The sequence below is a fragment of the Anas platyrhynchos genome, chromosome 25, assembly GCF_047663525.1.
Source record: "Anas platyrhynchos isolate ZD024472 breed Pekin duck chromosome 25, IASCAAS_PekinDuck_T2T, whole genome shotgun sequence".
Lineage (NCBI taxonomy): Eukaryota > Metazoa > Chordata > Aves > Anseriformes > Anatidae > Anas > Anas platyrhynchos.
The window spans coordinates 9,678,802-9,691,448 of record NC_092611.1 but is presented as its reverse complement, the minus strand read 5'-3'; the positions used below and the strand labels follow the sequence as shown (position 1 = coordinate 9,691,448).

At 46.4% G+C, this 12,647-nt stretch overlaps 1 long non-coding RNA gene across 1 annotated transcript in view; it reads left to right on the top strand.

The window, feature by feature from the left end:
- LOC110354654 (uncharacterized) overlaps positions 1-12,647 on the top strand; it is a 63,191-nt gene that overhangs the window by 11,961 nt on the left and 38,583 nt on the right. The window contains exon 3 of the long non-coding RNA XR_002406845.3: positions 6,176-7,456. This is a non-coding gene — a long non-coding RNA (uncharacterized lncRNA). The remainder of the gene's footprint in view (positions 1-6,175; positions 7,457-12,647) is intronic.

Genomic DNA, 12,647 nt, shown 5'->3' with positions numbered 1-12,647 from the left:
GTTAATAGATTTTAAATTATAGCCTACGTAGTGCTCCTAGTGATGCAAGCTACCCTTGGGGGTCTGAACAGGAGGGGAAGGTGTTGCGGGAAGGGCTGGCAGAGGTGGTAGCCACCACGCCAGCTGCATCAGGATCACTTGGGTGTCACTGGCTGTCAGCAGGGAAACAGCAGGCAAAGCAGCTTCTGGTCATAGCAAAAAAAAAAAAAAAAAGGCCTTGTGCTCAAGGGTGTAAATCAGCTCTGTGTAGTCAACAATCAATGGAGCTTCCCTGATCTATGTGAGTGAGGGTCTGGATCAGGAATTCAAAGCCAAAAAGCTTAATGCTCCTTTAACACGGGTGGAACAGAACCAGTTCTCTGGTGTCCGGGGCAGTTGAGAAATCTTCAGTTTCCCGGAGCTGGAAGTCCAAGGCCAGAATGATTTATATATAGCCCTGTGTCACTGGATTGAGGGTTTCTGCTTTATTGATTTCTTTTTGTTTTGCATTTGCTGTATAAAACACTGAGACTCTCTGCTCTAGAAATGCTCAAGGGATTGCAGGCATCTTTCCTTGCCCTTTTAATGCACAAAAGGCTCAAGGAAAGACTTAAAATTTGATATTTTTTTTTTCTTGCTGAGAATATCTGGGAGGCTCTTGCAGCTCTACACAAAAAGGATGAAGCACCCCAGCTTACCCAGTACTCCATCTTCCAGCCTTACTGGGCAGCCATCACATCATTGATTGCTCTGGCACTATGGTCACCTCTCCTGACACCTGTCTGTCTCTTCTTGAAGGAGAGATATTAGATTTCCTCAGTTCCCAAGGCAAAACCAGGGATCAGTGTTTCTTTCTAACCTAGATGGAGTTGGCAAAGTAGCTTTTGTCTGCAAGTGGTGGCCTGGCCTCGTTCTCTCAAGACTTTTGAAGCTATAGAAAAGAGGTTGTCTGCCCTGTGGCCATTCCCCTGCTCAGAAACCAACACCCTCAGCCTGCTGCAATTGAATGCAGCCAGTGGCAGCACAGAATTGCCTAGAAGAAACTAAGTTCCCCAGAAGCAGACATGAAAGATGGCATAGAAGTTTTTACCAAGGCAACTGATATCAGACCCCATACCTCAATGGAGGTAGTCTTAGAGGTAAACATGGTCTTGCCTCTGTTCTATGGTTATTGGTTCAGTAATGTTAAGATGTAATTCCAGGAGCTCAATATCATTCCATGACTCATAATGCAGTTTCAAGATGGTTTAACCAAATTAAATAGTGCACATTTTGTACTGGCAACTTGGTTTGGTTTTAGCCAAGTTGAATGCACAAATGTTTTTGAATAGAATAATTCCTTCTGTGCAGTAGAAGCAAGGCAGGGTGTCTGTTTAAATGAAGATTAGGTGTGGAAGTTTTGTTTTCCCAAATGCTTTGTTGAATTTTGAAAAGAAACAAGCAATTAAATCACTTCAAAAGAAATTTGAGGCAATTGAACACATGTGCCCTGAGCAGAAAGAAAAAAGCTTCCCTTCATGCACCATAACGAAGAGATGTGTTTATAAAAAAGTTCTAGTGACTCTGCCTGCTATAATTCTTGGATTTCTGTGAAAGGTTTTTTTCCTTAACTTAGGCATAGAACTGAGTTCGCTCTAGACTTGCAAATCAGTGCAGAGAGATTTTTCTCTGGAGGCATTTTTTTGTCTTTATCTCCATTGACAGGAGAGGGAAACTTAAGCAACTGTGCTCCTAATGAAGGCGTTTGGGTCACGTCTCTGGCATCTGAACATTACTTATTCTAGATCAGTCATGAGGTTGTGTTGCTGTCAAGTTATGAGATCAGTCTAGAGCTGAGGCTAACTTTATTGCTTTTATGTCAGTCAGGACCGACAGACATTGATGTAGTGCAAGTCATTAATAAAAATAACAATAGAAATGCCAAAGGTGTCACAAGCTGTGCCTTATGCTGCAGTAAATGATGGCACAAGATGCAGGGCACAGGTGAGAGGGGTTATTTGGAGCTAGCTGGCTTCTGCACCTTGTGCATTCACCCATGTGGGGACATAAATTCTGTGTGTCCCTGGGCTTCAGGATGTGCTCTGAGATATGTCAGGCAACTTGGAAACAGCAACTGCAGTGTTGAGGCACTGAAAGACTGAGCTGAAAGCTAGGAAATATTCCTGCTCCCTTCAGCTCCTTCTTGATGACATCCAGGGAGGGTTTACACCTGCAGAACAAAAGGCCCTGATTTATTTGTTGTGGTAGGAAATACAGAAAATGTCTAAACTCTGATTGCCACCTAGCCCTGGTGCTTCTACCAACCAAAAGGCTACAAGTTTGAGAGAAAAGGAAAGGTTGGTGTTTTCTTATTCTTCCAGTTTTCTGCCCCATTTTTCTCTGTCCCTATTTTTTGGTATAGCTTTTATCTTGATAGTTTCTTTGATGCCAAAGCCAGAATTTCAATTACTTTTGCTTTGCTTCCTCTCTGTTTTGCTATGTGTTGCTATAGGAACAGTACACATCCATTCAGAGACCTGATCCAAATGATTTTTTGAAACAAAATAAATACTTTTTTCATTAGTTGTCTGGTCTCAGCCCCTGCCTGTTCTAGTTTGGGCATCCAAATATATGATTTCCTGAAGAATAGTGTTGAAGAACCTGTGAAGAAGTCATTCTTGGTCACAAAACAATGAGGATTTTGGCTTTATGGTTATTACTTTTCAAACAAGATATGTTTTCCACCAGAAAGACAGTGTGGAGATGTTATTTGCATGTACATAGAAGACTTGAATGTTCTTTGTTACAGTCCCATTAAGAACCTTTAAACTCGGAGCACAGTAAAAAGAAGAGCTCTTCTTGCCCAGGGGTCTGAATACCCCACCTTGCTTCATCCCCAGTGCCACGTGGCTAATTCATTCCTCTAACCAAGCTTACGATTTCTCTCCCAGGTCTTGGTAAGAAAGGAGTGATGCAGCCTACCTCTAATCCCAGACCTGACCCTCCAGCTCCATGCATGCAGGGCAGTTTGGATCCCTGCAGTTTGGTGGCTCTTTCTAACAAGCTTTCCTCAGGATCAATAGCTGCTGCTGAACTGTTTTTAGCCTTAATATCACCATTTTTCAAAAGCTGTTTGCCTCTCCCCTACACACAGCCCACACATACGCAGACACCCCCTTACAGCCCCCATCTGTCAGACACAACCAGCTTTGCAGAAGGCTGTGGGTTTGCACTGGGGTTTCTTCCAGCACCGAGTCACTCTGACATGCTACAGAATCGGCAGCATTTTGCACAGAACAACATACAAGGGAGAACAACATCTTTCCAGGCAGCAAGTGAGGGCCGAGCAAGTTCAGCAACAACTCCTTCCCCCTGCAATAGCTCTGCTCTGAATCCTGGCTCTGCAGCCGTGCCCAACCCCTGCTTTGCTCTGATGTACAGCATGCACCAGTGGTGCCTAGTAGGGATGGGCAAAGGGGAGGACGAAGATCGATCTGCTGCTTCCTGCTTTTCTTTCTTCCCCAACTTCCATCTATTTTCCACCCCTTGGAACTTTTAGCCAGGCCTACGGGCACGCCTTGCAAGCCCTGCTGGCTCCAAGGTCCATTTTTTTCCTGCTTTACAGCTGCTCTGATCTGCGAGACCAGACCTGCTCCTTCCCTTTCCTCAGCAGCCCATCAGCAGGAGGCAGGGAGATGCCAGGAAGCCAGCTGGAGGGGCAGCAGCAGGTTCTGTGTCCTTGGAGAGGCATCACCCATGGGGTGAGGCATCCAGGAGGGGGGCATCTGTCTGCTCTTCCGAAATCTGAAGGCATCAGCCTTGCTGCAGGGTTTATCCACTGAAATTACACCCAGGAACGGCTCTGTTCCTGCCTCTCTCTCATCCTTCTATGGAGATACAAAGGAGTTAACCTTTGCAGGGGGTAATGATTATTGCTTCTTGGTTGCCCTGTCAATGAAGCAACGCAGCAATTACAGCTCCTGGCTTTAGTTAGACCTCTGAAAGTTACAGCTGCTTCTCAAAGATCATGAGTGGCACTCATCTATCACTGGAGATGCAGTAAAGAGAGACAGGCCAATCTGTAGGAAGCAGGTTTATTTCATTTCTTCTGACAGCACCTATAGATTAGAGGGCTGCCATGAAGACACAATAAGGTGCTTCCCCCGGCACCACTTTCTCAACTCACCAGGGCTCGCTGATGGGAGCAGGATGTCCTGGAGCTGCTGCTGCCACAGCCCTGATGGCCACGTCCCTGTTTGGCCTCAAGGCACTGACCTTGCTGTGCTGTCTGTGTAGGGTATAGAATGGAAGAAAAGGGGGAGAAACAAACCTTCCAGAGGCACTGTGGCAAATATCCCATTAGGGTTTTCCACCCCTAGGGTGTGAGCTGCTATTCTTGTCCTAGCTCTGGTCCTAAGCCTCCTTGTACATTAGAGCACGGTGTGTCTTTTTTTTTTTTTTTCTTTTCTTTTTTTTTTTGGCTCTTAGTAAACAATGGAGAAGGAAAGGGGGGAAAAAAAAAACAAACACCAATTTCCCACAAGTTTGCATCACTTCACACAACCTAGCCCATCCAGGCACATGGTAACTTCACTGAAATTTGGGTTTAAAGCCTGGTATTTCTCTCTTAAGCAAGTTTTGGAGTGGAGTCTCATGGCTATAGTAGGCTTCCTAAGGTCTCACCATCAAGCTGCCTCATCATCTGCCAGAAAAATAATTTTGTTGTGTGGTGCCTCATTGTCCAGAATCTCTAGATATAGAAATATTCAAACTGTCCCTAACTCCTGAATTCTCCAGTCAAAATGCCTGAGCTCTTGGTCTGGGTTTTTTCTCTCTAATGGGGATTACTGGAGGAATTTTGCAGTACCTTTGAGAAAAGCCCATCTTTTTTATCTGTATTTTCATCTCTCAGATTAGGGGAAGGATATATAAAAAAAGTAATTAAAACAAATAAAGCCTGTTTGCTTGAAGAAATAGGATCAATTTCCAATATAATCCTGGATACAAACTAAATATGACAAAGGGCCTCCTACAGTTCAGTCGCATTCAAGTGACATTGATTAGTTTGACGCTCTGTGGCTTGCAAAGCAATTTTGACTGTGTTTGCTTCCATATGGTTTAATGGCAATTTTAGGTAACCTTGTTCCTTGTATTGCTGCTTTATGTCTAAAATATTTGCGGTACCTGCTGGCAACATGGTCTGACAGATGCCTAGAAACATTGCTTATTTCTGTTACAACACGTAGTGGCATTAAACAGGAGCAGAGTTCACCGGGGGGAAAAATGTAATTGTACTGCAGTTTGCAAAGGGAGTTGCAGAAGGGTTTGCTGGGCAAGGAGCTCTTTACAGGGAGATGTGGCTGGACAAGGCTCGAGTATGCGTACAAGAATCAGCTCCCTTCACTGGCTCTGTGAGCTGCCCAGGAAATACGCTGTGCTTTGCCAGAGAGGTCAGGGAAAAAATAGAAATTAATGAAGGGAGAGCTGTGAGGGTTTCCCCACAGGTGGAAGATGGGTTCCCAAGGAAACTCCACCATGTGGCCACGTGATGGATCTCCTGCGACGTGCGTGGTACATGCAGTCTGTCTTCACTGCGAGCCTTGAGCACGGAGCATGAGGCCAGCACTTGCTGGAGCAGCTGCAGCCCAGCAGGAGCCGAGCTGAGCTTCCCGGAGCTGCTTTCGGGCAGGCTGAGCTCCCTGGCCCTGTCTGTGAGAAAGCTTCATGGCTCAAGGAGGCAGTGTGCCTCGCCTGTCAGCGCCAGAAGGATTCACGTGAGCGAAAAAGAAGCAGACTGTCCTGCCAAAGAGAGAGGAGAGAGTATGGAAATGGTTTGCACTCGGGGTTTTTGCAAGCGCGGGGAGAGCCACTCACTGCTCTGCCCTGGAGCTGCTGCCAGAGCCGGGCCAGCAGCTGAAGCCCTGCCAATTAGCACACTGAGTCGAGCACAAAATATTTTTAAGCATCCTGTAAAGCTCTCCTCTGAAAGAAATGTTTTACTCTGATCTGTTGGATTGCCAGAGAGCTTTTTATGGATCTGCTCTGTGGTACTCCCAAGATCCCTGCCCAGTGATCGGCCTTGCAGGCTGCCGATGCGGCTCTGGGGGCTGCAGAGATGGTCGTGGGTGTAAAAGTACCCCCGGGGAGAGCTGCTGAGGAAGGAGGGGGTCACATGAGCCTTTGTTCTCAAGAACTGCTCGATGCTTTTCTGTTACAGTGTGCCACTTTAATATCAAACCCAGAATATTTCATGGGAAAGATGGAAATGGAGCTTCCAGTCGGGAAAAGTCGAGGTGAAGCAGGTCGGTGTTCTGCTGCTATTTCCGTAAGGGTGGAAGCTGTGCTGCATGATACAGACATCGTGTATTTATACTGCTATTGAAACACCTTCCAAGCAAAAACTTTTCAGTGGTCCCAAGTCTTCCTAATATGTGGGAAATTATCGGAGGAAATCAGAGGAAATTTTGAAGTGCTAATCTGGAACATCAATTTTAAAAAACAAGCGCCAACCAATTAAGTTCAAAATATTTGGATTTCCCCCACCCAGTGCTCCAGTTTTGATGAGCTCTATTGATTTCCTCTTGCGTAAGTCACTTTCTCGTAAGCATACCTCGGGAGAGAAATAAATCTGTTTGGATACACTAGGAGGTCAGGCTGCGTTTAGATGGCACCACTCACGCTTTGTCCAGACTGAGCATTTGGAAGAGCAATACAATTTATTACTGAATGAGAGGATGCAAAGAGCATCTAGGTTTAACTGCTCCATATTTTTTTGTTTTAAAATATTCCTGGCAAGCTGTTCCTTTCGGTTCCCAAAGCGCTATCAGAAGTTGGTGGAATAATGCTCTTCCATGGGTCCAGAAGAAGCCAGGAAGGGGCTCCCCTGCAGAGGCAGTAGTCGATGTTTTGGATAAGGTGTCCTGCAGCACGGTTATGTGACACTTCTCGTGCAGCCCCAGCTACGTGAGACTGCTTGGAGAACTGCACCATCCTCCTTTCTGGCTTGGGCACCAACCCCTGCCAGCAGCACGCAGACAACTTGGTGATGCTCATAGGAAGCTCCTGGGGGCAGAAGAGCTGTCTGAAAGCTGGCCTGTACCCTGCCATCCCTCCCTCTGTGCCAGCCCCATCCCTGAAAACAGAGATTTCTGTCCTTTAAGTGGATGGGGGTGGGAGCCTTGCTCAGTGTGGCAGTGTTGGTGATGCTTGGGGATGCTGATGGATGCCCGTGGCACCATGATTGTGGGCCAGGGCCTCAAGGAAAGAAACGTGAAGGCAGTGATCAGAGAAAGTGTGCAGAATTCTCCTGCTCTTTTCTTTTTCAGTTTAATTGACATTCCTGACCTTTTCTCAGGGCAGTTTCCACTGAGAAGCAGCACCAAATATCCCTCTCTTCACCTCCCTGTGACACACCTTGGCTGTCTCCAGGGAGCCTGTCCTCTCCCCAGCACCCTGCAGCATCTGGGGAACAGACGTGGCAGCAGCTCAAGCTCCAAAAGTAAGGATAAGCCTGCAACATGTGGGCTTGCTCATTATTTCGTGACTTGGGTAACAGCTTGGTGTTTTCAGGCATTGCTGAGGATGCAGTGGGTGCCTGATCACCCCTCTGGGAGTTGGAGGTGCAGATTGTGGCATGTTTTTCTAACATCTTTGGGGTATAAATACAAGTGTGTGCATCACCGCATGGCTCCTAGGAGTGAGTAAGTGATAAGCTTGCAAACATCATCTAGGACAGGTGTGTTACTGAAGGCACAATATGAATTCAGAGAAGCAAGGGGGCATTTTGGCTACAGGCATGTGAATAAGCCCCTTGCAGTGTGGTGCTGTGAGATCTTTTTCCCACAGTAGTCTTGAAGAGAAATGAGAAGATGGAGCTAGGATTTCATCTCAGAAAGGAAAGGTGTGATCCTACAGGTCTCCCTGCAGGGCTCAGCAGGTGGGAAGGCAGCACAGTCTCTCTGTAGCGAGCAGAGCTGTGGTTTATCCTCTTTCCCTGCAGAGGGAGGTGCTGGTCCCCCTCCCTCTCCTTCCAGCCCGTCCTCCTCAGTAGCACACTGTAACCCATGACCCCTCGCATAAAAGAGGGGAATACTAATTGCTTGGAAACACTCCACAGAAAGTGGACGTTAAGTGGACTAGTGCCGACCAGCAATGGAAATTACAGCACGGACACCACCAGAATCCATCACAACTAATGCGATTAGAGCGGATGGCACAGGAATTCATAATGATCTGCTCTGTGCCCTGAAGTTGTGTCAGTGTATCCGAGCTGGGCTTTGCTCTTCTCCTGCCCTCTACTTGCACACTTTGAAGAGTACAGACAAGGGAGGCCCCCCAGGAGACTTTCATCCCACCCTGTACCTCTCTCATAGCACCCTTGTTCCTAATTGTATGCAGAGACAACAGCAATGGCAATGACTTCATAACAAGCCCTCCTAATGAATAAATCATCCTAATTTCAAGGCGAAGTTAGCACAACCATCCACTGTGTCATTTCCATGAATCACAGTGATAAAGGGCTGTGCTTGTTGAGACATTGCTTATGCAAATGCGATAGAGCACTAATGAATGTAAGCAAAGTCCTGCAGTGCCAGGGCAAGGCTAGCTTGTGCCAAAACTCCCAGGAAGCGGCTGCTGCTTTGTCCAAGGGAGCAAGTGACGGGCTGGGGGGCGGGGGGAGGCTATTCTTTAAGGATGTATTTTGGTGATATTTCTGGTTTATGAACAGTGTGATCTCTCTGAGTTGCTGGAAATTGTGTTAGAGGAGGGGGCATTTTGTATCAGGATGATCCAAAGACCAGCTCCTTTGTGCAGGGGGAGGGCACTGTAAGGTGCTGGAAAGGACCCCTGATACTTTGGATTTTCTTCATTATTCTCCAAAGCCTAATCTAATTTAACACCTCACAAAGCAGGGCTTCGCTGAGGAGGTATCTCTGTTCTCAAGCAGATCTCTTTGCTATTGTGTCTGTGCTGATGTTCAGTACCTTGATGCTATTGTTTGTATTCCCTGGAAGCCCATAAAAGAGGTCTAGAGCCAACCAAGGGTTAGCCCTGCGGAGCTAGATGATTTATGGGCAGCGAGCAAGAGAAGGCCCTGCCACAAACAGCCAGAAGGGTGAAATAGCTGTGTGAGGGCCGGGCTGGCAGAGAAAGGAGGAGTGATTTCTGCAAGGTCACACAAGTCACAGCACAAAGCTGGGAACAGGCTTGATGATTCACAGCAAATGGCCATATATTGTCCTGCTGATGCAAAAGTCTCTGATATCCCTGACTAACACACCACGTCAAGAAATTATTTCATGCTGCGGAATCCTCTGGCACCAAGTATCAGCCAAAAAATGTCTAAAATGGTGATTGTAACTCAATATCCACCACCAAAGGTTTCCTGCTCACAATAGGTGCCAAGAACAATTGATTTTTCTTTTTTTTTTTACAATTGCTCTCTTTGTTAGATGATGTCATGGATTATTTATCTCTGAAAGCATTAAATGATACAAAGCCCTTGATGAGTCACTGGGAAAAACAATCTTCAAGCCTAGCTGGTGCAAGAAGAAAAGACCAGTGGCGGTCCGCTTAATGGACCTGCTTTAGCAAAAGACGTGAGACCCATAAATCCCCCGGTCTCTAACACTTCTAACACTTGAAAGCAATTGCATTTCTCCGTTCCTGAGTCCTGTAGTCAAGCACCAAGCAGCTCCCTGCCTGGCGTTTGGGTTTCAAAGCCAAGCAGCATCGCTCCTTGGAGAGTTTGAGCCAGCGAGGTCAGCGGCATCACAGCACGTGCTGCTGTCCCCAGCGTGGCTCTGTCAAAGCATCCCAGGCAAACTGAGCAGTTACCAGGTTTTTATAAGGTCCCTGCAATCCCCCTTTGCAGCCTGAAAACAAAGGAAAAACATGCCTCAAGCACACTGATAAAGGGCTTTTGAATGGAGGCAGCTGAATCACACGCCATTTCACAATTAGCACTTTAATTTTGAACATTAATTAGGACGCTGGTGTTTGGAGAGTTTAGCTCTCCTCGACCCACTTACATTGTTCAGAGACGGGCTAAAGAGATACTGAAGTTTGCAAATAAATCAATGGGAAAAAAAATTAAAAGTCAGGAGCAGCTGGAGCCCATGAGCTGAATACTGGTGACCTGGGAAATGCTTCACAAAAAGGGACTTGCTTACTAGAGCATGGGAAGAAACAATATTTCAGTTACAATGCCATGACTCTAAAGAAATATAGGCACACAGAAGAAAGAGAATGGCTTCTTGTGCAAGGTGTAGAATAGGTTACAGCTGGGAATCCACAGCCCAGCTTTGGTTCGCCAAATAGCTCTCTTAGGAACTCCTGCAGTTATCCTATCTAGCTCTAACATCTTCTGAAAACATTATTCTTGTGCAAGACGAAAAGATGTTGCTTATTTGGAGGTGTAAATGCAATAAATTAAAGCCAAAAGTCTGTGAAGAGGCTTGGATATGAATTCGTTATGAATACACCCTGATGAAATGAGATTTACTGTCTCTGCTTTGCATAAGGGAGTGGAATGAAAGCTGGAAATAAAGCCAGACAGAGAGGAGCATATCCCAGCCGTAATGTAAACAGGAGTGCTATTAAGGAGTAGCTACAGGTGAAGCAACAAATATATTTATCCTCAAGAATTAGAGACACTGAAAACACCTGCTGCTTTCCAGAAGGATGAAAGCCAAGAAAAGAGAATTCCTCTCAAGCCAGAAGAGAGGAAATTAAATAAGACGTCAGCGGCAAAACACAGCCCCATTGCAGCACCAGCAGAGCGGCCTTGGTCACGTCCTCAGGGCCACCTGGTGTAGCAGCCAGCAGAGCATCCATCCCTGCAGCAGGAGCATCGAAGCAGGGACTGGAATACAAACAGCACATTCAGCTTGGCAGGGTAGATGGCAGTTTTAGGGAGCAGGGAGGACTTTACCTTGTCACACAGTGCTCCAGCCTTCCTGGCAAGCACACGATGCATGCAGGAGGCAGTGTCTCACATCCTCCCCTATTCCTGTCCCTGGCACAGAAGAGGCAAGAGCTCAGGCTCTCGCAATTTGCATCAGAGACCACTGCTGGAAAGCACACAGCAGATTGGTGAGTTGCATGAATGCTGTTTATTTTTCTTTATGGTGGAAAAAAAAGCTGCTGTGGAGATCAGGGTCCTATTACTCAGTGCTCTGCATGGTGTTCTGCTTGATTTAAGTGGCAGAAACCTTAATTAAACAGGCTTCTTAATACTGCAGTTCAAACTACTGGAAAGAAACATTTGTCTGGTCAAAGCAAACAGGGTTTGATGAGTTCCCCTGAGGGATCCAGGGCATGGAACGAGAACGGCACAGAGGAGATGCTAAGTCCAGCAGGATATGGCTGGATTATTCCTCTCATACCCTTTATATCTTTCAAACCATCTGTCCAGGCTGCAGTGAGCCTTGTAGCCCACAGATGCAACTGATAAACTGCAAGTTCAATCTGTAGAAGAAATCCAAATTACAGCCTAGGTTCTCCTTGGGCTCCTGATCTACCCAAGAGCAAATCCATCAGCTCCAAGGGGTAATTTCAGATTCATGAAGCTGTGAAAGAACTCAGAAGAAGACCCTAAGAGCCAAATTATCCTGGAGGATGGTCATCTATGAAGGCAAACCCTTGCAGTGTCACAGAGCTGCCCTGATCAAAGCACTGCATGGGAGGGCTTTTTGAGTGGAAAACAAGCAACTGGTGCTGAATCAGTTCTGTGGAGTGGTGGTGAGGCTGGTGTGAAATGGATCACAGAAATAGCTGCCTTTAAAACATCATTTTTGCCTTTGATTTGCTTACTTCTTGCTGCTGCATTCCCCAAAGTGGAAATTTTATTGCCACAAGCACTCTTCACACGGAGGTGGCAGCTGAGGAAAGATTTGACTGATTAAATCTGCCGTCGTCTCTGGCACAGGCAATGGCAATTGCCTCATGTCTTTCCCAGCCCTGAAATACAGATCTGTTCTTTTTGGTTCAACTTCTATTCTCTTCCCCAAAGTTTTCCATGATCTTGCTCTGGAAGGGGAGAGGAGAGCAGAACAATGTATCTGACTCGCTGTCTGCAAGAGCCTGGATACCAGCGCAAACAGGTCTGTTTATTTTACAAGTGCCTGTACACATAATATTAAAACCAAATATTGGTTCTGGAGCAGGGACTCATAATGGGATAGTTTTTCACCTGATAAATAGCTGGGTCTGTGTGGGGATTCATATCAGGCTCACACAAACAAACCTAAAGTCAATATTTGCCACCTCGCCTGTGATCTGCCTGCTTCTGCAGCACCCCTTGCAGGGAGGCCGGGCAAGCGTCCTTCTGCGGCTTCACCTAGAGGCCAGGCGCTTCATTCCTGCGCTACATCAGTGATAAATCGAGGAACAAAAATAGGAAATAGGCAAGAAATCACCAGCTCAGCTGCCTAGGGTAGGGTTTTCCCAAACGCTCCAGTTCCCCTTGGAGGCAGGACCAAGATACGTTTGCTTTTCTCTTGCTGCTCTGCAGTGTGTGTGTGTGCGCACCTCGGAGAAATGTCACCCTTCCTGACACTGCATGGCTTCCACTTCATCTGGATTCTCTGTGCAAAAGGGAGCAGCCAAACAGTTTTATAATTGTCCCAACTTACCAACTAGCTGAAAGCTGGGGACCTGCAGGTTAATAAAAAAATACACATCTGAAA